Below are 25,368 nucleotides of genomic sequence, written 5' to 3'. Positions count from 1 at the left end.
AGCGTACACAACAAAGGGGATTTTGAGTTATGATTAAGGTTTCTAATCAGTTGACCTTAAGATGAGAAGATAGTCTAGATAGGCCTAATATAGGCCTAATGAGCCTTTTAAAAGCAGAGTTTTCTCTAGCTGGAAGTAGAAGGGGAAGCCCTTCTACTAGTGTCAAAATATGGGAAGGATTCCTTGCATTGTTGCTGGCATGACGATGGAGTACATGCAAGAGCTGGAGAGCAGCCTCTAGGAGTTGAGAGCAACCTCCAGCCAGCAGACAGCAAGGAAGTGGGACTTCAGTTCTATACCTGCAGGAAAATGAATTCTGCCAACAACTAGAGTTAGCAAGAAAGTGGATCCTTCCCCAGAGCCTCCAGATAAGTGTCCAGCCTGGTGGGCACCTGGATTTTATCCTCTTGAGAACCTAAGCATAGGACCCAGCTAAGCCCATGAGAGCTTCTGACGTACCAAATGGAGATAATAATTTTGCGGTTATTTGTTACATAGCAATAGAAAACTAATACAACATAGATTTTCCTTATTAAGAAATGAGTTCTATTTCCTGCCTTACTAGTTGCTGCCCTATTTCTTTCTTCTTTTCATTGTCAAACTTTTAAACAAAATTATCTAAACTCACTATCTCTATTTAGGTGCAACTTACTCATTTCCGAATTTCATGCTTTTATCTCTCTAGTGTCCAAAAATGACTTTCTGATGAACTAACAGCTCCTTCCCAGACCCAAGGACAGCGTCTCCATTCTCATTTACTTTGATGTCTTGTCTTGTACTAGAGTTTGATTTTTCTCTTGAAATTATTTTATTTTTTGTGTGTATGATTCTTTCCCCCCTTTCTTCTGTCTCCTCCGTTTTCTTCACTAATCTTGCTGACTAGTATGGGAATTGAATTCAGGAGCCATTACAAGGAACCAGCGGAGGTGAATGAAGAAGTAGGGGTTTGAAGAAAACAGTTGGGGCAGTCCAACTTAATTTCCCTGGACATCTGTGTTAGCTTAAGGCTCTTTTTAAAGAGCTAAATGTGTTTCTTGGCCTGTAGGTATTATACAGGTGTTACATCAGTTACCTATTGCCATAATCATACATACTTTCTCGCAAACTTCCCTAAACTAGTATCTTAAAAACATCATATTATCATTTGTGTGTCTGCTGATTTAAGCTAGGCTCAGCAGGGTTGTTTAGGCTTGATGACTAGGTATCTCTGCTTCTCATTGCAGGCTGTCGCAGTATGGGGTGGCTATGCTGGTGGTACACCATGTGTTTCTGTCCCACTCAGTGGAGTGTTCTAGTCATAGTATCTTCTTCTCATGCCCATGGCAGAGGTACAAGAGGGCAAATAGAAGCACTCAGGGCTTTTTAAGGCCTGGCCTTGGAATTGGCGTATACTGTCACCACTACCTCATTCTGTTAGCAAAATCATTTCACATGGCCAAATCACAAACAAGGAGTGGGAGAATATACACTTTTATGAACTGAATTGTGTCCCTCCTCTCCCAAATTCACATGTTGAAGCTCTGACCCCAGATGTGATGGTATTTGGAGCTGGGGGTGGGGCATATTTGAGAGATAATTAGGTTTAGAAGAGGTGACAAAGGTAGAGCTCTCATGATTGGTTTAGTGCCCTTGTAAGAAGAGGTACCAGATAGCCCTTCCCCGCACAACTGCCCCCAACCCCCATTCCAGTATTTGAGGATGTAGTGAGAAGGTGGCCCTCTGCAGTCTGGAAAGAGAGCTCTCACCAGGACCTAAGCATGTTGGCACTTTGATCTTGGACTTCCAGCCTCCATAACTGAGAAAATTAATTTCCGTTGTTTAAATAGCCATCCAGCCTATGGCATTTTGTTGACTAATATATACTCCATCCCATTAGGAGGAGGAAGAATTGCAAAGTTACATCTCTGATAAGGTCATTGTTATAGGGAAAGATGGAGAATTGGGGCAAAAAGTGCAGTCAGTCTATTATATTTAGAAATGTCCCTTTTCCAGTAAATCAAAATCCCAGGTTTCATTCTGATAGGACCAACTTGGGTTCTGTGCCCATTCCTGAATCAAACACCCTGATAAAGCAAATAGATAATGATTATGCTGATTTTTGAGACCACTAAAGATCAGCCCATTTTGGAATTGATCTGCCCCTCAAACTTCATGGCTGCTACACAGCAGGGGAGGGTGGAATGGATGTTTGGGAGGCATCCTACCACACCTGCGGTATTATTCCATTTCCTTTGGAGGCTTCGTAGACTGATTAAGCTCCATGAGCTCAGGACTATATCTAACCCGTTGTCCAGTGTATATTCTCCAGTTTTGAGTTCATAATGGCCGCTCAATAAACAAACATTTATCGAATGAATAAATAAGGTATTTTATGCGTCTTTGTCTCTTTACCAGCTCCTCTTTCTGTCGCTCTCTAGTTCTTTCCTATTCAAAACCCAAAACCAAAAAAAAAAAAAAAAAAAAAAAAAATTGCTTTTATTTTTTTGTTAATATGGTCCTTTCTTCTTCCTAATAAAACCACCGTCCTCCTTCTGCTGTTCCCCGCAAACTACCATCCCATCACTTCTTTTTCTTCACTGTCAGACTTCCAGAGAGCAGTTTGCTTTAGCTCTCTCTACTGCCTCATCACTCACTGATTCTCTAACTCCTTGCAAACAGAATCTTCCCTTATCGCTCTGGCACTCTCAAATGTCACTTAATACAGTTCTTTCGTCCCCAAATCCAGTAACCTTTTTTTCAGTCCTAATTTCTCATGATTTTTTTTTTCTTTTGCTGCCACTAATGCTGTCGATGGAAACACTTTGTTTTGATGGTCCGCCTGCTTCTCTGATGGCTCTTTTCTCTCTTCTTTCAGTTTGATTCACTGATCATTCCTCCTCTTCCTTTTTTCCTCTACCTTCCCCCATCTCTCTAAATGTAGGTAGTCCCTATACCATCCTTTATCTTTTCAGCTCTCAACTTCAACTCTCATATTCATACTAGGTTCCCCAAATCATAAAACCTTACCTCTGTTGTGTTCTCAGAGTCTTAAATTTGCAGCTGCCATCTAAGCATGTTCACTTGGATATTCTACGTAATGCCAGTATGTCGATTCTCCATATCCTCTTCCCTGCCCGCTTTCTTTGGCTCTGTTCTGTTTCCTGAATGGTGTTATCATCCTCCTAGTCATCTAGACTCAAAACTTAAGAGGGTTTTTGACTTCTTCCTTTCTTTGTTTATCATGTCTTCAATTAATTTTCCCTACTAGGATGACTCAGAGGGATTGTCAGCTCTTTTAGGTAAAGGACTATGGCTTATTTATTTTTTCACATGGCCAGCTCCTTGCACTGTGTCTGGTAGATACACAGTAGATGGTCAAAAGATGTTGGTGGAATGGATGACTGATTGCCCTATTGATATTATCAGTGTAATAGCTCTGTGATTATTATTATTTTTTACTTTTCATTCCACTGCTTTTATTCTAGTTCAGGTTCTTGTTATCTTTGATCTAGACTCCTGTAATGATCATCTGATTGCTTTAATTGTCTCATTTTTAATAATCTACTGTATGTACTGCTTTCAGATATACTTTCTAGGCACAGACCTCATTATGTCACTGTACTCCTTAAAAACGTCAGTGACTTCTTATTACCAACCAAATAAAGTAAAAATTCCTCAGTTTGGTTTTCAAGGTCTTCTGTGATTTGGCCCTGAATAATCTTTTGATCTTCATGTCCATTTTTTCTTTATTTTCTAGGCAATTTTTTTACTTTCCTGCCTCTGTTTGTTATTTATTTGTTCAACAAACATTTACTGAATGCCTACTGTGTACCAGATGCTCTGCTAGGAACTAGAGAGACAGTTGAAAAAATGATAGTCTCACCGCTCTCAGAACTTGAAGTTTAGTTGGGAAGAGAAATGTTAAGTTAATAATTACACATATAATTATTTCATTGCAGTCATGAAGGCATATGCTATTGCTTTTTTTTTTTTTTTTTGAAATGAAGCCTCTCATAATGCTACTTATTCTGATTCTGTCTGTCTTTAAAACCCAACTCATATGCCCTTTCCTTGATGACTTTCCTTATCTCAGCCAGTTATTCTTTAAGCTCTGGTTCCACTTTGTCTGTGTCTTTTCATGATTCACCTCACCTTTTGCTTTGTGTTGAGTGTAAATAGTCTTTCACAAGCTGTTTACGTTAGTGTGGAATTTGAATCACTTGCAAATCAATCTTGAGTAGCTCAGTAATTTCTCATAGCAAGTGAGGTGGAGTAAGTTGTATTATGGATCGATCTCAAATTTTTACTTCCAAGTACCACTTTTTTTTAAGTACTAATCTTAGTTTGGACAAATCTAGTAGTCTTAGAAAACAGACTTCAGTTAAGTTTGTCAGTAGTCATATTGTAACTTTAGGGTATTTACTGAATTTTAAGTGAATAATTTTTCTAAGTTTCTTTTATTTACTACATTATCTCATTTAATCTCTGCAACAAACCTATCAAGTAGATTTGGGAATCTATTAATGTAGACTGCTGGAGCATGGGGAAGATAGAAGAATACAATCTAAATATATAAAAAGAAGATGTGAATAGTCTTTATTGAGACAAAGTTCTTGAATTTGTCAATTTGGCCAAGTTTCTCTGCTAGTTTTTTCCTTTTACATTTTAATAACCTAAGTCTAATTTTAGTTTCTATATGGTATCCTGCTGATTTTATCATATGGAATCAGGGAACATTCATTGATTTATTTGGTGATATTAACAATAATTATGGTAACAATTCAGCATGCTTTAAATCATTGTGCTTGTAGTGGTTATGTGACTTTGACTCCTATTAGTTTCTTCTTTTCTCTCTTTTTATTTTTATAAGTAAAGCTATTAAACAACAAGAAGCATTGTTTTGCTTATGTCATAGGGCATTAGTTTTCTGCATGGAACTGACTCTTGCAAGGCTAGAACCTACGACGTTGATCTCATTACCTCTATGTACATGATTACCACTCATCTAATCTGACTACTTAGATGGGCCAAATACAGTCCTCATGTCTTCATTCTTTTACATAACTCCAGGGTATTTGCTTTAACTGTTGAATTTCAAACAGGTAATTAAAGGATAATTATATTTTGATGTGTGTTTTAAAAAATCCAAGTTTATAATCATTTCATGTAAATTTGATAGGGCAGCAACATAAATGACAAAAGTATTATTCTTACAGGCCTCCTCTCTCGTAGCTTAATGTAAGTGGTTTAGCTGTTTTGTGTACCAGCTGAAGTTGGCACTAAAGCAGATGTTAGTTTAGTGCTGCTCCCTGCACACCTGCATTTCAGCTGTCATGGTATTGTCTCCAAAAGCCGAAGGAGGTCCAGTGGGAATGTGTTCCTGCCTTTATGTTGGCTGTGGCACTATTGCAGTCTGTATTCTTTCTGTGCCATTAGAATGATAAACTTTTGCAGGACATTTAGATAGTTTTTAATGAGGTATAGCATATAGTGACATGCATAAATCTTATGTACAACTCAGTGAACCCAGATCAAGACCGGGAACATTTCTGACACCCAAGAAAATTGTCTCATGCCCTTTCCCAGTCACTGGGCAATCCTTGAACAGTAACTGCTGTTGTGACTTCTGTCTTCATATTAGTTTTGACTTTGTTTTTGAAATTCATACAAATGGAATCATTTATATGGGACGGAATCACCGTGGGTCAGTTAGTTCCAGTCAGATGTCGGCTGTGGCGGGGGTCATCCAAAAGCTCAGCTGGGTTGGTCGACCAAGGTGATTGACTCGGAGGCTGGCAGCAGTTGTTTCAGGTGAGTGCTCAGCTGAGCTATTGATTGGAGTGCTTTCACACGGTCTCTTTAATGCGGCATTGTTAGGGTACTTGGATTTCTTATGTGGCCCCAGAGTGAGCAGCTCGAGAGACACAGAAGCAGTGTGTTCTTTTCTCACCTAGCCTCAGAAATCATGCAGTGTTACCTCTGCTGCATTCTCGTGATTACAGGCAATTTACGAAGGCCGATCTAGATTCAAGGTGAGGGCACATAGATTCCGCCTCACAGTGGGATTAGTGGGAGGAGGGTCAAAGAATTTGCAGATGTGTTTTAAAACCCTCACAGTTACCATAATCATAAGATACATTTATTGAATAATTATAATTGTAGCAGATATTTTGATAAGCACTGTATATGAATTCTCTTATATACGCCTCCCCACAACTTTATGAATTTATTACTATTTTATAACCATTTTGTAGATAAGGAGGTAAAACTTGGAGAGGTTAAATAACTTGCCCTGGTTCACACAGCTAATAAGGGATAGAGTCTAGACTCACACAAAGTTCTCTCTGACCCTAGGCTCAACCATTGCTAAACTGGCAACTTATTATAAGCAGAAGAGAATCATGTGTTAGATAGTTCATTCCTGGAAGCAGGGAGACTAATTAGGAAGCTATTACTGCTGTCAGGTGCTTGCTTTATCTATTTTTACACAATGTAAGCAGTAGAAGGAGTAGAAAAGTAGGAGAGGAAAGGGGTATATATTATTCAATATTGGCAGAAAAAATATAACATTTTTAGGTCAGATAGAATTTCTATGGTTCTAATGATTTTTAATAACTATTTGTTGTTGGTTAAAATTACTGACCATCTTCACGCTGCCATAATGTCTTAGTTTGTTCATTCAGGGAGTCACATAGGTACCTAGGTCTGCTGTGTAGCTAGTCTGTGCTCTTGGAAATTTGAAGCCAGAATAATAATTATTAGATTTTCTTCTTTATCAAAGGCATATTTTTTAACTACTTATTAGACATGTGAGATTTGAGGTGTGGGTTCTTCTGTGAGTCCCTGTTAGAGGTGGGCAAACTATGGGCTGTGGTCCAAATGTGGCTTATGGCTTGCTTTTTTGTAAATAAAATTTTACTGAAACACAGCCATTCTCATTCATTTACACATTCCCTAAGGCTGCTTTCACATGATGATGTTGGCTAGCTCTAGCAGAGACTGTGTGGCCCATAGAGCCTACAACATTTACTATCTGACACTATAGAAAAAGTTTGTAGGCCCCTGTTCTGTATAATGTGAGACCAATTAGGTTATTCTGTTGAGTACGTGAGATGCTTATTGCAAGTCAGGACACAGTCGTGAGGCAGACTGGCTACATGTATTAGTGTATGTCTTAGTAGCAGAGATTAACAATTAAGTCAATTATCAGTGTTTATCTATCACAGGTCTAAAAACAGCAGAGGTCCAGAGGCTTCCTGAAAGGAATCCAGCAAATAATGGTAGAACAACCATTTTTAAATGAGGCTGTTTACTTGTTTTGTACTGTGGGCCGATGTTCATGAGTTTGGTTATTACTCATAACTAGAAGTAGCAGGTGAGAGACCAGTATGTAACTTTCGCCCCTCACTGAAGCAGAACTAAATACCTGGGTTATCCTTCATTTACTCTGCCTGTTTTTAAATTTTTTTTACCCTTGGTAAGCCATAGAAGTATTTTGATTTTGATTTTGTTTTGTTTTTGGCTTATGTTATGTGCTGGTTTTTCTTTTTTCTTTTTCTTTTTTTTTTTAATATTATTACATTTAATGCCTCATTATATCTGGGAGATATATTGGTTTACATTATTGTGCATTTCATTTACTCTCACGCCCTATTTAGGACATTGTTGTTTCATCCACAGGACTGACCCAGATGTTCACAAACAGGGCATTCAAGGAGATACCTCGAGGCACTATGGGAGCGTAGATCAAGTTATGCTTTGCACAGTCATCTCTGGTCATGTCCTCACGCTTTATATAAAGTAAATATATATTCTTTTCAGTTCTTTTGCTTTTATTTCCTGCAGTTTTGGAAACATGATTATGTATTTACCAATGTTACCGGAATGCTTTTCTCAGACAGCTGTGTATATTGTCAATGTAAATACTTCTTAATTAATGATTTGCAAAAAGCCCTTTTCATTGTGTATAATTAAAGAAAATTAAAGTAACTCTTAAATAAGCAATAAAAGTTAATTTTATTAGCTGCTCATTTGGAGCCAGGTTCTTGATTCACTTTTCCTATACATAGAAAAATAAAATGAAATAATATAGTGAATCTCCTTTTACAAAAAAAACTATGTTTTCTCACATATTTTATATTTTACAAGTTACTGAGTTTACTCTTTAAAAAGTGAGCACTAAATAAGTACAGTGACTTCCACGACTTACTGTTGAATGCTACACTTGAAATTTGATTTTGTTAATGCCACCCCAATAATTTTTAATAAAGAAATAACTGCAGTGACAGTTATTTTCCTGATTCTCACTGTTAAATAATAAAAAAAAATAAATCTTGTTAATTTTTTTCTAGTTACATTTATAATCCTGATAAAATCGTGCTAATAGGTCACTTCCGCTCCTTGTGAAAATAATTGTGCTACAATGAGCCTGTGATGATGGGACTTTTGAAAGAATGGTGGTCAGCACCTTCAGATGGGAGTAGGCTTACTCTGCTTCTTTTATAATGAATGCTCATCCTAAAACAGAGGCTAATTGTCATTTAAGAAAAGGTGGTTTAAAAAAGTAAATACAGTGAGATGATGGATGTGTTAATTATCTTTATTGTGGGGATCCTTTTGCGACGTATACATACATCAAATCATCACACTCTACACTTTACAATTTTATTTGTCAATTATACCTAAAAAAAAAAAAAAAAAAAGGAAAAGGTGGCTTTTAGATACGAAAGAAAAGAGCTGTATTTTACAAGGAAGTGTATATTTTTACTTTTTTTGAGTAGGTGAGAATGACAATTTTCTTCTACACCTTAAGCTTGTCATCTACCAGCATCCGTGGTGCCCCTTGGCCCTTCGGATTTTCCATTCATACTTAATAGACCTGGTGGCTCATTCTGATCTTGTATTCAGGAAATGGGAGCTGCTTGGTCTCTGAGGATAAGCAGCCAATCTATAGTTTTTGATCTGTTAATCAAGCAACGAGCGTGGCCCTTCTGGCAATGTTGGCCACAAATTGGATGTTCAGTCTTACAAAAGAGTATGACCGTGTGACTGATTCTGGTTTTCTCTCGTGCGTAGGCTGGGAGTTTTGTATTACCAATGGGGATCTGATGTTTAGAATGCTTGAGTTTGCCTGTTATGATATGTGAGCAACTGGAATAATGTAAGAAGGAAGGTGTATTAGTTAGCTATCGTTCTATAACAATATTACTATAAACTTAGTAGTTTAAAGAAACATTATTTATTGTCTCACAGTTTCTGTGGGTCATAAGTCTCGCCTGGGTACAGCTTATCTGAGTCCTCTGCTGAAGCTCTCACAAAGCATCAGTCAGGGTGTTTGGTAGGACAGAGTTATCAACTAAGGCTTGACTGGGAAAGAAACGATTTCCAAATTTACTCAGATTGTTGGAAGAATTTAATTCCTAGTGGTCGTAGGACTGAAGGTTTCAGTGTTTTGCGGGTTATCAGTGGAGCCAGGTCCTGCTCCTCTTGGTCACATGGCATTCCCTACAGAGGCCACTTGCTTCCTCCACACCAGCTAAGGAGAGAGTCTCCATGAAGATGGGTACTGCAGTCTTATGTAACACAATCACATACAGGTAATTGTCACCTTTGCCAAATTCTTTCGGTTAATAACAAGTCTTTGTGGAGTGAAAGTGGACCTTAGTAAGTTCAATATTAATCTAATAGTAACAGACAAGCCGCAGTCAGAAGTAGGACTGCTTCATATTGAATAAAAGATTGTGGGAGAGAGGCAGATACTCCCAGTTAGTAAAATAGGCCATATAATAAATGACTACCAACAACTGCCAAAGAATAGACAGTTACCAAAAGTGGGAAGATCCTTGGTTGCAATTGTAATTACACATATACATTTTATGAGCAGCAACATCTTTCTTTGGGAACAGGAAAATAGGATGGGAAACTAATTGGACTTTGGTATAGCCCTGGAGAATTTTTATTCTCATCTTCCTTTACTGTCTTTGCTAGGTGGGATTCTAAGGTGGCCCCCCAAATTCTTACCCTCTGATGTACCCATCCTGTCTAATCTACTTTCCTTGAGTGCCCCCTGCATCATCCTCTGTGTTTGAGTTCAGGCAGAATTTGTGAGTACAACGAATCGTCACTCCTGTGATTAGGTTACTAATCAGTTAACTTTAGTCAGGAGGGACAGTATAGGCCTGATCAAATCAGGTGCATCTTTAAAAGGGACTGGATTTTTCCTGAAGCTAGAGGGATCCAAACTTGGAAGTAGTAAAGGGCCTATCAAAGAGGTTGCATGACAAGGAATTATGGGTGGCATCTAGGAGCTGAGAGTGGCTCCTGACTGACAGCAAGAGAGTGGGGGTCAGGCTTACGACTGCAAGGAACTAAATCCTGCCAACAACCAGTGATCTTGGAAGAAGACCCTGCACTCCAGCTGAACCCATAATCCCAGCAGACACTTTGATTTCAGCCTAGTGAGACCTCGAGCAGAGGACCCAGCTAACCTGGGCTCCTGAACATAGAAACTGTGACACTAAGTTTGTGTTGATTTAAGTTGGCAACTGTGTGGCCATTTGTCGTGCCGTCATAGAAAAAGAATATGGCACCTTATGTGTGGCCTAAGCTTCTATATTAACACTTTCCTAAACATGCCCTGTCTCTTTCCAACTTCGTGTCTATACTCAGGTATTCTTTTCCCTGGAATATTTCTGTTGTATATCTAGCCATCATTTACGGCCCATCTCATGTGCCATCTCCTTGTTGACGGTTTCCCTATTTCCATAGATGAATGTTGTCTCTTTATCCTCTGAATCTCAAGTATACTTTGTATCTCTTTCATGTTACTTATATACTTTCCTTGCATAAGAATTATTTGTACTCATGGTTTATATTTTTATTTTAAATTTGTTTATTGATTTGCATGGAAAATACATACATTCATATATTCCAAATGTGGGAAAGAATATTTAATGAAAAGTAAGTGTTCTTAGCCCAGTTCACCAGTCCCTTACTCCTCTGGTTCAGAGGCAACCATTCTTTTCAGTTTTTTATGTATCTGTCTTCAGAGATTCATGTATGTCTGTATGTAGCTCCTCCCTTTTTTATACAAAACTAACAGTGTTTTTCTCTTTTTCTTCATTGTGAAATGTATGAAGAATCCATGTCTTTTTCCTTCTTGTATTGATCTGAGGTACTACCTAAGTTTTTAAAATCTACTAAATCTAATCTTTTTCACCAAACCTTATATTGATGTTACTTGTATTAACTCCAATATCATTTTGACAGACACTTTGAGTAAATGTCTCCTTTAATAGGAACTCAAAACTTTTCTGAACATTTCACTGTTTAGGATGAATGCCGTATATCAAAAAGTGCCAAAGGCTCATAACTATAACACATGTTTACTGGATTAGAAGTCCATGGACAAATATTTCTGAATTGGGTATTAATATTAGCAGGTTTACCTTTTCTGTCATCTGTGTCTGCTCCTCTGCCATTCTCTTGGCAGAGTGGTCCTTGTGTGAAGGGTCTTAATGGGGATATGGTTGGGAACATTCAATAAGATAGGGGGATTTTGATTATATAAGAATTTATGAAAATGTAGCTTTTTGAAGTGAACTTCAAATATTATGTTTATTACCTTTTCTCATGATGCTGTTGGGCAAATGAAGCTTATAACATATCCTGAAATTTCATAAAATATAAAATTAAACACTAGGAAATTTAACCTTTCTGATTCATGGGCATGAATCTGGGGCCTCATATTTTGTTAAAGTTTTTGCTAACTTATCTCTCAGCATCTCGTTGTTTTAAGTGCCTTATTAAAAGTATCAACTATTTCCAAGCTTGCTTTCTTTCTCTTACCCACTCTGGGAGTATCTGATTTCCTTTCCTAATTGGTGAAATTAGAATGAGTGAAAAAAAAAAAAATTCCCGAGAGAGTATAAACCTCTTGTGACTAAATTCTTATCAAGTTTGTTTTTGGCATGCATATGTGTGTTTGCTTCTTTCTCTTTTCCCTTTATTTACAGTTGCACTACTTAACACACCATTCAGGAAAATATATAGGGATAATCAGATTAGAAACCAGCTGTTAAAACAATTGGTAGCAACTTTATAAAATAGTAGGTCGTTAGAAATGTTGAATTCAATTGAATTTGAGTGCCAAAGATTGTGTGTTTATCTCTGAGTTTTAGTTACCCAAGCCACCATCTTTCCTATTTCATAGGTTAACATTAATCTTGTTGAAGAAATTCAGGACCAGTTTATTTTCATATGACTTCTGTATTAATAACCACTTCATAATTAAATGCTTTCTCTGTAATAGAGATTCTATGATGTATAAGAAGATAATAATTTCCACCTTCATCCAACTCAGGAATGAATGGGACAAGAGAATTGGGAATTGGGTGTTGTCAGAAGGGCTATTTTTTTCAGCTCTTGCTTCTTCTTCAGTGTTTGCTTCATTTTCTTAGGCCTGATTTCTGCACATGGCTGCCGGCAGAAAGGGACTTCAGCCAACTATCTTTTAGTTTTTAAATCAACACAAAAATTTTTCATATACATGTATGAACTCTGATAAAATCTCATCTACACGTCTGGCTCCAGCTTGGATCAGATGTCATTCCTTCCTCTGGCCAATCATCTGTGGCCTGGAGAGTAGGCAGGGATTTCAAGAAGACCCCAGTTCATATTCTAACTACATAATTACAGAGATGGGGTAGTAATGTTTTCCAGGAGGTGATGAGATAGGAGGAAGAGGGAGATGAACAATAAACATAATACCTTTCAAACTGGAGAAGAAAGGGAAAGATCTGGAGCACGTGTAGCTCTGTTGTGGAAAACTCCCAAAACCAATCCAACGAGAAACCAAGCGGTAACTTGGAGAGAAGGAGAATTCAGATTTATTACTTACGGTCCTAGAGGAACTAGTGCTCTGAAGATATGGGACCTGAGCTTAGGGACCATTTTTCTTTTATATCCACGCCATTACAGTTAGCTGATTGGTTGATTGGTTCTGCCAGTTGCTGTAGGAGTTGCTACGGGTTACAGGCAGTTCAAACAGGTACTTATGCAATACATCTGTTATCTAGACAGAAAAATCTAAGTGAAGGGTGAGTCTTCAGTTGATAGTGAGACCACTCTGCCCTTTGGCCTATGCAGCAAGCATGTTTGCAGAAGCAGAACAAAGAACTGATTACAAAGTTAGTCATTTAAGTGGAGAATTCCCAAAATTTCCTCTTCAGCATTTTAGGAGGGGTGCTTTAGCAGTAGTCGATAGATCTTTGGGTTGTGTATTAATTAGGGTTCTTTGGAGAGACAGACCAATGGGATGTCTGCATATGAGGTTATAAATCTTCGGAAAAACATCTATTGAGTTAAAGAAGCAGCTGCAAACCTACTCAAATGTTAGATATAACTGGGGAATATTTTAGTATCTGAAAAATTAAACGTGGCTTAAAGCTAGCTCACTGTACTAGGGGAGAGAAGAGTACCTGTTAGGTGAGAATTCTGTGTTAACTTTCTGTTAGGTTTTCTGAAACAAATCTTTTATGTTTTTAATGAGTAAGATCAGTTGTTTGACATCATTTACTGTTTTCTTAATGGGCCTATCAGTCTTGCCCCTTCAGGACACTTTTTTTGCATAGTTTAACATTAAGCCATCAGGCACAAGAGAAATGTTTATAGGATCCAGTTCTAATATCACAGAGTAGAACAAGGAAGGGTAGATTTGGAGCAGAGAGACAATAAATTGATAACTAGCACACTTAGAACCAATATTTTTTTCAGTTTTTTTTTTTTTTGGCTTGGAATTCCTAGACCATGTATAAATTTAGAGCTGAAAAATTCAAGGGGAAGGTCATAGTTAAGAATTCTCTGGGAGACTTTTTCATGCTTCCCAGAGCTGAGGCCAAGGCTAAGGCAGGCTTTTTTCCATTTCTTATATGATGATGATAGCTTAGCAGGTAGCCTTTTGAAGGTACCAGCTTTCTATAGAAGTTTGGATCTCATCTGGTCGAAGGCAATGAGCACGTAGCTCACTGGTTACTTAACTGGAAAACCTTCCAAGGTAAACTCCCAAACTCATTGCTCTGGTTAGCAGTTACATTTTTGTTTTTGGTCCCTAGGGATTTCAGTTACATTCTTGTGACCTGACTAGCTCCAGTTTTCTGTCCACAAAGGGCATTATTTATTTTCTTTGTCCTATACCAGTATAAGTCTTCCTCCAGTCAACCTTCCATCCTTTGTCATGACGTTCAGCAGTGTTTATTCTAGGTGTTGAGGATGCAACTATATATGTGTGTGTGTATGTGTGTGTGTTTGTGTGTATACATGTATGTATGCATATATATATGTGCGTGTATTTATGTGTATATATGTATACATATATATTATATATATATCTAATATATATAAAACAGGCAAATCCCATGTTCTTGTGGAGCTTATGTTTTTAAAGAGGAAAGAAAAATAAACATATACTATATCAGCTGATGGTAAATGCTATGAATAAAAGTGAGCAGGGATAAAAAAGTAAAGTAATGGAGGTGTTGCTTCACATAGAGTAGCCAGATTAGACCTTGCCGATAGAGTATTTGGTAGGATAATGTCAAAAATTGCAAGTATTAATGATGTACTTGTATAACGAGCTGCTCATCTTGGTGTCCTAAGCGACATTAACTCGTAAGCTGAGCTAAGAAATTGGATATTGCTGCAATACCTCAAATATTAATGTCAGTTTAAAAAGATAAGGGGCAATATCCTGAAGACAATTCCTCGAGTACTGTCAGTCTTTAATATTTCCTATTATAAATGCTGCCGTATTGAATAATAAATGAAGCTATAAGATAATACACCAAGCCGTGCTTCTAACATACATTATAAATTCATCATCTTTCTGCAAAGTCTGTTGCTCCTCCTGTGTTCACTGTCTGTGTGAATGGCCTCCCGCCATCCGTCTTGTTCCCGATGCCATTCGTTTGCTTTTCCTTCATTCAGCATAGACTTAAGTACCTGCTTGTGTTAGGCACTCACTGAGATTTGGGCAGGAACTAAGGGGAGGTAAGTGACGTCTTTCCTTGGGTAAGAGGGTGCCAAAAACTCTATAATTGAGGTGAGTAATATTTTAATGCAATATTTAAAAACATCAGAGTATATGCAGAAATACCCATGATGAATGAAATATCAATTTTGTTTTTTTAAGGCAAGGCGACCTTTGGTTGACCTCACAGATTGCAAGGATCTTGTCAGCTTACAATCCCTTATTTTTTTTATTTTTTATGCCTGCAGTACCTGGTCTTCCTAGGTGGTCTCCCATCCAAGTACTAACCAGGTCTGCTGACCCTGCTTAGCTTCCGAGATCAGACGGGATCGGGCTTGTTCAGGGTAGCATGGCTGTAGACAGAAATATCAATTTTTTAAATAAAGTAGAGATTCAACTTTGCATTGGCATGAATGCGAAAGTGAGTGAGTGCCTCACTTTCCTCACCTTAGTTCTAGCCCTGCTGACGGTGTTGGGGGAATACACCATAATGTCTACCCATAATGAGAGGGGGAGAAAGGCATGCGAATAAATAGGTATAAAAATATTAAGTTCACTAAGGTAGAAATGAGTTCAAAGGAGATGTTTGTAGATTTAGGGATTAGGAAAGAACCCAGGACATCTCTTTTTTCCTTACTCTTACCAAGTTTTGGCCTCTTTTCAAAATCTCTCTTGAACGTGTCCTTTCCTGTCCTCTATCCCCATCATTAGTGCTATTTCCTTAGCTTTGTCTCTCCTGGATTACGCATAACTGCCCTACTGCCAGAAAGCTTTGTTAAAACGCAGACCTGATCATGACCTTCTCCAATTTAAAACCCTTTAATAACTACCAGTTGCCTTCATGATAAAAACCTGCATCTAAAGGATTGCGATCACACCTCTGCCTTTATCTTGGCATTTTCCCATGGAGTTAGTCTTATCAAGCTGTGTCATTCTCCAAATGGCTTTGCATATGCCATCTCCTCTTCTTGGAGTGCTCTTGGTTTTCTTTTCTCCCAGCTAGCTTTTATTCATACATTAGCGCTCAGAACAGACATTACCTCCCAGGGCTGTGGTTTACATGTGTGTATTGTTGGTGCCTAACACATATATGCAGCTCGTATTTATAATATAGCTAGGTCAGCCTCGGAGAGAGAGTACATGCTTTTGTGCCCAGGCATAGCCTTCATCCCTGCCACCACGGCTCTTCTGTTCACAAGTTCGCTTGTGTGAGCATTGAAGTGGCCAAAGATCGAGGCTGGCTGACAGTCATTGGAGGAGGGATCTTTCCTACCTGGTTGTTCAGTGCTTCTTCTGCTATAGATGCTCTGTTAGGCATTTACACTTCGTGTCCACATCTATAGTCGTCTACACTCCTCTTTTTTCAGAACCTTTGCATCTGGTCATCCATTATTATTCCTTGGAGGCCCCTGATCAATTAGCCACTGCCCCCAAATTCATAGATACCCTCCCCTCAGACCACTTCTCTCACATACAGAGTTGATGAAGCACTCTCTGACGCTTTCACCACTGTCCTTGATAGCAGTGCTACTCACACTGACCGTGTGAAGGACCTTTTCTCGTTTCGTTTTCAATTCATCGTGATTGCCCCTTTTGTAAAATGTAAAACCACACACTTGGTTATTACGTCAAATTGCTATAAACGTTTTTAGACGTTTCTTATTTTTCATATACTAGTTTTTATATCTTGTTGTGGAATGATAAAAAAAAAAAAAAAAAAAACTGAACTGGCTCTAGTCTGTGGATTACATTTAGAGTAACGCCGCAGTAGCTCACTCCGGCCTGAGGTTGTAGTGTGATAGTAGTTTGCATCTTGTGTCAACATATTGAGCTGCCATGAACTGTATGGTTTTTTGTGGGAGCCACTCTTTGAGAGTTGCACAAATGTTTGTTATTTCACCTGGCTACACTGTTTCTTCTAATTTATTATCTGGGCAAGAGGAAGCTACATCAGGAGCTTCTGTTGTCCTTTTCTATCATAATGACCTTTTTTCACAGGACAGAAGACCACTGTTTCTGTTCTGGCTGCTGCTAAGTTTAGCCATCCCAATTATGCACTCAGGGACCAGGTATATGACCAGATGGCGAGTCTGCAGACCCATTGGGCCAACCGTGAGGTAGTCTTGAGCCAGGACTCCATTTATTATCAGGTCTCCATATGCTTCTAATATAAACTGGGAGGCCATAGAGGTCATTTGGGTGCCCTGGTATCCATGTCAGCTTAGTTTCTGTATCCAACAGCCCCTGAAAGGGTTAGGAATTACTCTTTCACCAGAGCTGATTTATTCTGGTGAATGGCGGCACATCGCCTTGGAGAATGATTGGAGAAACATTAATTTTTTTTTTACTTAAGAGGATTCAGCTCGCCCTTCCATTGGTGGTTTGTATGCCTTTGAACTGGCTTACATCTGGAAACTGCACACAAATCTTACGCTCTCCAGTTCTTGGTCTTTTTTTTTTTTTTATTTTGTCATATAAATCAAGAAATAGCCTCATTTTCTACTTGTTATGGTTGAATTGTGTCCCCCTCCCCAAATTCATATGCCGAAGTGCTAAACCCCAGTACTTCTCAATATGGCCTGATTAGGAAATAAAGTTGTTGCTGATACAGTCAGTTAGGATGAGGCTCTACTGGAGTAGGTTGGGCCCCTAATCTAATATGACCGGTGTTCTTGTAAAAAGGAGAAATTTGGACACAGAATACACAGGGATAATGCATTGTGAAGAAGAAGATCTCGATCAGAGCAATGCTTCTACAAGCTGATGAGTGCTGAAGACGGCCAGAAACCACCAGAAGATAAGGGAGAAGCATGGAATAGATTCTCCCAGCCCTCAGAAGGAACCAGCCCTGATGACACCTTGATCTCAGACTGTAGCCTTCAGAACTGTGAGACAATAATTGTCTTTTGTCTCTCAGTTTGTGGTACTTGGTTATAACAGCCGTAGCCGACTAATATGCTGCCCATCTCTTTTGCCTCTACCAAATAACTAATAACTCATGAGCTGTAGCCACAGATCCTTGTTTAGGTCCAGGTTCTCTGGTTGTTGCCTTGACCTTATTACCTTTTATGGCAAATGCACTCTTTTTGATTCTAATAGTTAAGTGCTACATCTAGGTCCTGCTTTTTTGGAATTCTGTCACTCCCATGGACATCGCATTAGTGTTTTAGGACCTCCGTAAGGTTTTTGTTTGTTTTGTTTCGTTTTGCTAGAAGTTAAATTCTCAGTCATAGGAGAGTGTCTCCGTATGGATACACATTCCTCTAGTATTCTTTCGCCTTCTGCAGCCCAACACCCCTTAGATCCACTTTCACATGCGTGCCCCCAGTGCTTGATGGCACATGTCAGTCAGGTTCAGCAGCTTTTTTGGTGAATAAGCTGTTTCTTCCCATAGCAGTGACCGTACTTCACAGTTGGAGCGATTCTGAGTAGACTCTACCCTTTGTTATTGGTCTAGAGGCAAGAGGCAATGAGGGGAGGCAGGGCTGATGTTGAGGAGGACATTTTTCTCGGGTATAGCCTTTGCAAGGCCTCCAGGCACCTGGAGGCTGCTTTTATTTATGAAAGGTAAGGGACTGGATCCTTCCAGTGCAGAGGGTCAGCAGAATCTGAGGGTGCATGTTCTCACATACACCCACGCAGATATCACCATCCCTCTATCAGAGCCCTAGTTACAGCACGGGAGACCTGCTGAGGCTCTGCATTCATTTTTCTTTTTAGCTCAGCTACTCAATCAAACCTTAGACCTGATTTTAAGTACAGTCTGCTCTCTGGGTATGGGCGATAAGGTTCGCTTAAAAGCCGACGTGGAGCTTTTCTGGTTTCTGTAGTGTGCCCTGAATTAATAGATAGCTTACCCAAGCCTGCCAGTTCTGTACTTCAAAGCTTCTGGAACAGTTAACAAATACCAACTCCAGAATCTTCACAGTTAAGATTACCCACCCATCTTTTAAGTATTAGAGATATTGTATAAGCTTGTACTTAGGCCTTCCTCCTGTACCACAGTGCAGTCCACCTCAGGTCAACGTTTTAGTCATCACACTGCATTACCACTTATTTCTCATTAGTAATGGAATCCTTGCTGCCCCCTAATCAGTGGGCGATAAAATTCCAGAATTCCGTTCTGAGGGTGTGTTTTCTAGCACCACTTCTATTACCAACAGTCATATTTAGAGTTTTCTCCTAAAGCAGACCCAAAGTAAAGATTTGGATACAGGTAGTGTATTTGTGAGGTAATCTCAGAAAGCCTGTGGATACACTTTCCTCTAGTATTCTTAGAGCTGTGAGTCCTTTAGGTGGGAAGCTGTCACATCAGTTAGATTGAGGAAATGAAATTAATTTTTTGCTTTTTTAAAATAACATTTTCAAAGGAACATTTTAAGACAAACTGTATAAGGCACAGTATCAATTAATAATTTTATAGTTGAAACTTTTTGGAGGGAGAGACCAGTTAGGGAAGGAGAGAGAAAGAGTGAGTGTGGTAGGAACAAAATACTTAATACAGAGTTATATAAAAATAAGGGTCAAAGAATAAAAAAGTTTATATCAACGCTTCAGCTGGATAATATATGGAGCAGGAAAATAATAATAGTTGGCGAATTGCTGGGACAATTAATAAAGCAGTCATTTGGTGTCACCAAGAGGAAAATAAATTGAACTGTGGAAGACAGCAGAAGTTAATCACGGACAAGTCATGCCAAACTAATTTAGTATCTTTGAGATATCTAGGTGAGCTCAATGAGTAAACAAAATCCAATCAGCTTAGTGTTTCTAGACTGTTTAATACTGTTCTTTTTTGGATACATTAGATGAAGCGCCATGTGACATTTCATGAATAAAGTAGAGAAAGGTTAATTGTAGAAATAACATCATATATAGAAATAATGAGTTAAAATAGAAATAATAGTGATAGAAAATTTTAATGTACAAATAGCTTTAATTAACATTCAAAATAAAATTGGTGAGTTAAAATATTTACTGTCATTTGTATATTCAAATTGATTTCCCAGTTTGAGTCATTATATCAAGATATTATTGTTAATATTCTTAGGTGTCATAACAGTATTGTTGTTCTGCTTTAAAGAAGAGAATCCTTATCTTTTAAAGACACATACTGAGATAGTTACAGAAATATTTTGATACCAGGAATTTCCTTCAGAGTGGGAGGGTGTATAGATTAAACAAAATTGGCCATATGTCGATGATTTTTAAAGATGGGTGATGGATACATGAGGTTCTGTTATGATATTTTGTCTACTTTTGAATATGTTTAACATTTATCATAATAAAAAGTTAAGAAATCATGTGGTATATTTCTAATATCTAACTTCATAGATTTAATTATAGTTTATTTTTCTAGTTACAGTTAATATTTTCACAACCTAGTAACAAATATAGTCACAAAGACATATGACAGAAATAAATCATTTCTTTTTGCAAGGTTATGGGCAGAAGACTCAACTTAACTTTATGAATTAAATGGATTTTTAAGTCAATGGGACCTTGAGAACAGAAATTTCTGTTCCAATTTCTACATTTGCAGTTGAAGGGATTGGGTTTTGGCTGACCTAGTTTGTGTCATGACTCAGACTGGAGTCTGGGTCTCAGTTTTGGTTCTGGGATTTTCCCCCCTTCATCAGATGCCTGTCTACAAAAGTAACATAAGATCCTTTTAGGTCGCTGAGACCCAGTTGCCTATACAGGGGAAAAGCTGAAGGCAGCAGTGCACAGTGATCAAAGTTCAAATCAGAGCTCTGTAGCTTACTAGTTGTGAAACTTAGAATGATTTATTTCACCACCCCAAGTCTCCGTTTTCTCATATGCAAATTGGGAAAAATAATAGTTTCTGTTGTGAGAATTAAAAGAAAAAAATGTACATTAAAACGGATCGTAATAGATTCCAGAGACTTTATGAGAATTAAACGAGATTATGTAATTCTAGGAAACAGTTGGCCTATAGTATGCATTCAATGAATACTTGATCTTATTATCATTGTTGTCATTATTGTTACTGTTGCCATCTTCATACTATCGAGGCAGTGAGGAGTTTTGAAATTTAAAATTTCAGTCGATAAACTGCAGGCTTATGATTGAGAACTCACTGTAAATCAGTATGTATGTATGTATCTCTCTCTCTATATATACATATATATTACGTGTGAATGTAGGCTGCCACTTTAAATACCTTGTTTTAAACCAGATTTTTGGAGAGCTAATTCTCATACCTTAAAGTTCACCCACTTCAAGTATATAATTCAGTGGTTTTAGATGTATCACAGTTGTGAAACCACCATCACAATATAATATTAGAATATTTCCATTATCTCAAAAAGAAACTTCTTCACGTGTATTACATGCATTTCCCACCCCTCCCCTCTCCCAGCCCTGGGCAACCACTTTCTGTCTCTACAAGTTTCTCTATTCTGAACATTTCATGTAATTGCAAACATACAATATGTGGTCTTTTATGACTGTCCTCTTTTACTTAGCATATATGTTTTCAGAGTTCATCCACATTGCTGTATGTATCAGTATTTCATTTCTTTTGATCGCCAAATAATATTCCATTATGTGAATCTTTTTACAAGTTACAGAATACTTTACACTTTCCTATATCTCTGTGTTTGGGATGGAAGATGACTCTATTCAGTTCTATTCTAGGTAAATGGGAGAATTCTACACTTTTTTTTTCAGAGATTATAATTGTAGCCTGAATCATCTACCAGGAAAAAGAGTTACTATGTATATGCACCTATCATTACCCAATTGTACTTTAGGATAAGAAACAAAGATAAAGGAGAGAAGGAAAGAGAAAAAGAATGGGAATTAAGGCAAGGGAAGAAAGGAAAAGGAGAGACGAAGGAAATATTTCAGCAGACACTGGGTGACTGTGCATTAGGGACGCTCTAGGAAATTCCTGCAGTGTGTGAGGGGTCATCACTGGCTCCTTAACATCCGAAGAGCTGGACCATCTACTGAATCATACCTTAATTTGGTAATGTTTGCTACAGTTTTTATATTTTAGCATTAACGTAGATTTTGTGCTTTACCTAGTAGATATAGGATAAATGTCTCAAAAATTAATATTTCTACATTAAATTGCAACATTTTCTCTTCTGTCCCTTGATTTGGAGAGTATAACAGTGATATTCTGATTTCACCTCTTAGGGTTATAATTCTGCTTTTTGCTGTGTTCCTTCCTAGGACACTAGATCAGTATCAGCAGGCCCTTGTTCGTCTGAACTTTAAAGGAATCATAACTTTTTAAACACACCACTGCATCTCCTCTTGAGTCCTTTCAGACCTAAAATTCTGTGATTTGCTATTATGTCGCTTTACTTTGTTACTCTTTTGGGTGAGCTTTAAGGCTTAAATACCCTATTAACTAAACAAGATTTACGTCAGAACAGTCAGGTTTTTTTTCCAAGTTTTATTTGTTTATTTTTTAAGAACGTCTATAGAGAAAAGAAAATATTATCGCCAGGAGGCATTACAAGCTAAAAGGATTACGCCAGCCTCCCACCCCCTGTTAAGACTAAAACCTGATTTTAAAAGTTGAGAATCCAAACGAAACAGCACCAGCCAAAGACTCCATTTTGAACGCTTTCACTTTCCATTCAGCTTCTCCCAGGAAGAGAAGTGTCCTTCCCTGCTGATGGTGATGAGGCTGTTCCAGATGTTACTTACAAAGACTATGTTGCACTTCTTATGAGGCAACTGCAACAGCAAATGACGAACTTGGGAGAACATGAATGGTCCAGTACTGCTCCTTGTAATTGTCGAGAGTTCCACCGTAGGGCTGCTGTCCCTGGCCTTCTACTTTTAGATGGTTCCTCAGTCATGCTTTTGACATCAGCAGCCATATGGCGCAGAGAACAGGAAGTACCTGTGAATGCTGTAGCACAGGCAGCATGGGGCCGTGGAGGCCGGGATAGGGCCTTTGGGGAAGGGAATAGGTGCCTGGGGCGGTGGGAACATCGAACAAGCCTAGGGAAAATTTTATGCCTTGGGGAAATTAAATACAGTACTGATGGTGCTTAAAAAAACTATCAGTGACTTCCTCTGATGGTCCTCAAGTGCTCATTATTTAGGATAGCAAAGAAGGCCAACGTACAAGCCTTTAGTTGTAGCTATTGTTACATTTTCTGTTCCTTAAACATGCCTTGCATTTTCTTTACTTTTGTGCCTGTACTTGTGCTGTATCCTTGCCTTCAGTCGGTATTTGGAAGCTCTGACTTCAGGCAGTATTAGCTTCCTCTCTGTGCTCCACATCACCTTATGGCATATTCCCTTGTGGTTATTGTTTACACATCCTTTTCCCCCGTAGACTTTACTTTCCTAAAGGGCAGAGATTATGTTTTATTCAGTGTTATATTTTACACTCTTGGCACTTTGACCTACAATAAATATTTGTTGGATAGAAGACAAAGATAGAATATTGAAGTGTATAAAGGAGAAAGTATGCAAGTAAAGTGTATTATTATTATTATTCTTTTTCCCCTCTTTAATTCTCTCCCCCCCTTCCACCCTTGACGTATGGATGTTGCCGTTTCCCCTTAAGAACTGGATCCTGGGCGTACCCTGGGGGCCTGGCGGTGCACCCAGAGCACGGTCTGTGGACCCACCTGGGGCATGAACCCAGGACCTTCTGCATGTAAAGCACACATGCTAATCACTACACTACAGAGCCACCCTTAAGTATATTATTTTTAAAACAATTGTACTAGATTGCTTCACTGGGTTTCACTTTGAATCCAGTATGGTTTAACAATGTAAAGAAACTTAATTCTGCAGATACTATTAATCAATTATAAGACTAGAGAGTTACAAAAATAAATACCAGCCTGTCCCAGAGGTAGCTTGAAGTAAAGGGATAGAAGATGAGATGAATATGGCCCAGGTTTTTGAATTCATTGGCAGAAATAATAATAATAATAAACCCATCCAGTAGATAACGAGTTATATTAGGTATGAAGCAAATGGTCATCATTTGTGATTCTACCCAGCCCTCCCCTGAAAAATAGCTCAAGCACGAATTTATGCTCATTGTGGCATTGCTTCTTTGGAAAGGCTTTGTTTGAACAAAAGTCACGAAGAGAGTAATGTGGTGTTAGAGTGAATTTTTAATAATAGGTTTAATGGTAAAGGAACATAATCGGATGATTCACTTGAGTTCCTTTCCCTTCATGCCAGTCCTGGTTCTGATTTATTTCTGGTTCTCTGGGTTGACATGCCCTTCAGAATTGAGACTAGACTTGGTTCATCCCAGCTGCAAATAACTTTATGGAACTGTTCATTCCAAGTTTCTGTCGGTGGTCCTCAAATTATGGGTGTATGCCATAATTCCTAAGAAGCTTGCTTAAAAAAAAACACAGGTACCTGGACTACTCTAAAGAGTTTCTGAGTGTGGCCAGAACACCCACAATTTTTAACATACCCCATAATTTGAAACCACTAGTTTGAATCTTTCATATTTAATATATCCCTGAGATCAAATAACTCTGTATCACCTTGTCAAGATTCAGCTATTCCTGAATTCTTTTAATAGCCATCAAAAGGTAGATAGATACCTAGATAGTACTTGTTATGGGTTGAATTGTGTCCCCTTCCCCCAATTCATGTATTTAATTCCTAACCCTCAGTATCTCAAAATGTGACTAAATTTGAAGTTAGGGTCTTTAAAGAGATAATTACATTAAAATTCAGTCATTAGGATGGACCCTAATCTCATATGACTACACTGAGGCCCTTATAAGAATAGGAAAATAGGACATCGACATGCACAGAGAGAAGGCCCTGTGAAAACAGGAAGACCACAGCCATCTGCAAGCCAAGGAGGGAGGCTGCAGAAGAAAACCAACGTGCTAAAGTCTTGATCTCAGATTTCTAGCATTCAGAATTGTTGGAAAATCAATTTCTGTTGTTTAAGCCACCCGGCGTGTGTAATTTGTTCTGGTAGCCCCAGGAAACGAATACGATACTAACCCTGTTGTGTATCTTCTATGTACAAGGCACTGTACAAGCACTTTATTGAACCCCCTAGATTAATGCTAGCTCTGTGTGTGTGTGTGTGTGTGTGTGTGTGTGTGTGTGTGCGCGCGCGCGCACGTGCATGTAGGGAAAGAAGGAAGGAAGATGTAGGTGAGGAACCAAGAGATATTCATGACTGCTATGATACGTCCTCTTCCCTGTTGTCCACAGGCTTTAGAATTCCTTTCTTATAACCTCATTCAGCAAGAATCATCTGCTATTCTTAATGCCTAATTCTTAATTGTCTAAGCTTCTACTTGCTTTTGTGGGCCCTAGATATGAGTAAGGTCAACAAATTAAAATTGTCTAACTATAGATTGACATTCTGGTACCAC

The 25,368-nt window shown here is 38.3% G+C and overlaps 1 protein-coding gene and 1 pseudogene across 5 annotated transcripts in view; one reads left to right on the top strand and one right to left on the bottom strand.

The window, feature by feature from the left end:
• The window catches only part of ANKS1B (ankyrin repeat and sterile alpha motif domain containing 1B), an 818,845-nt gene that overhangs the window by 20,418 nt on the left and 773,059 nt on the right, over positions 1–25,368 (top strand). The gene's annotated exons all lie outside the window — the stretch shown is intronic.
• Positions 15,244–15,365, bottom strand: LOC118614581 (annotated as a pseudogene).

Source organism: Rousettus aegyptiacus, unplaced genomic scaffold (genome assembly GCF_014176215.1).
Source record: "Rousettus aegyptiacus isolate mRouAeg1 unplaced genomic scaffold, mRouAeg1.p scaffold_m13_p_2, whole genome shotgun sequence".
Classification (NCBI taxonomy): domain Eukaryota; kingdom Metazoa; phylum Chordata; class Mammalia; order Chiroptera; family Pteropodidae; genus Rousettus; species Rousettus aegyptiacus.
Note: the sequence above shows the minus strand (reverse complement) of the source record. Positions and strands in the feature narration are given on the sequence as shown.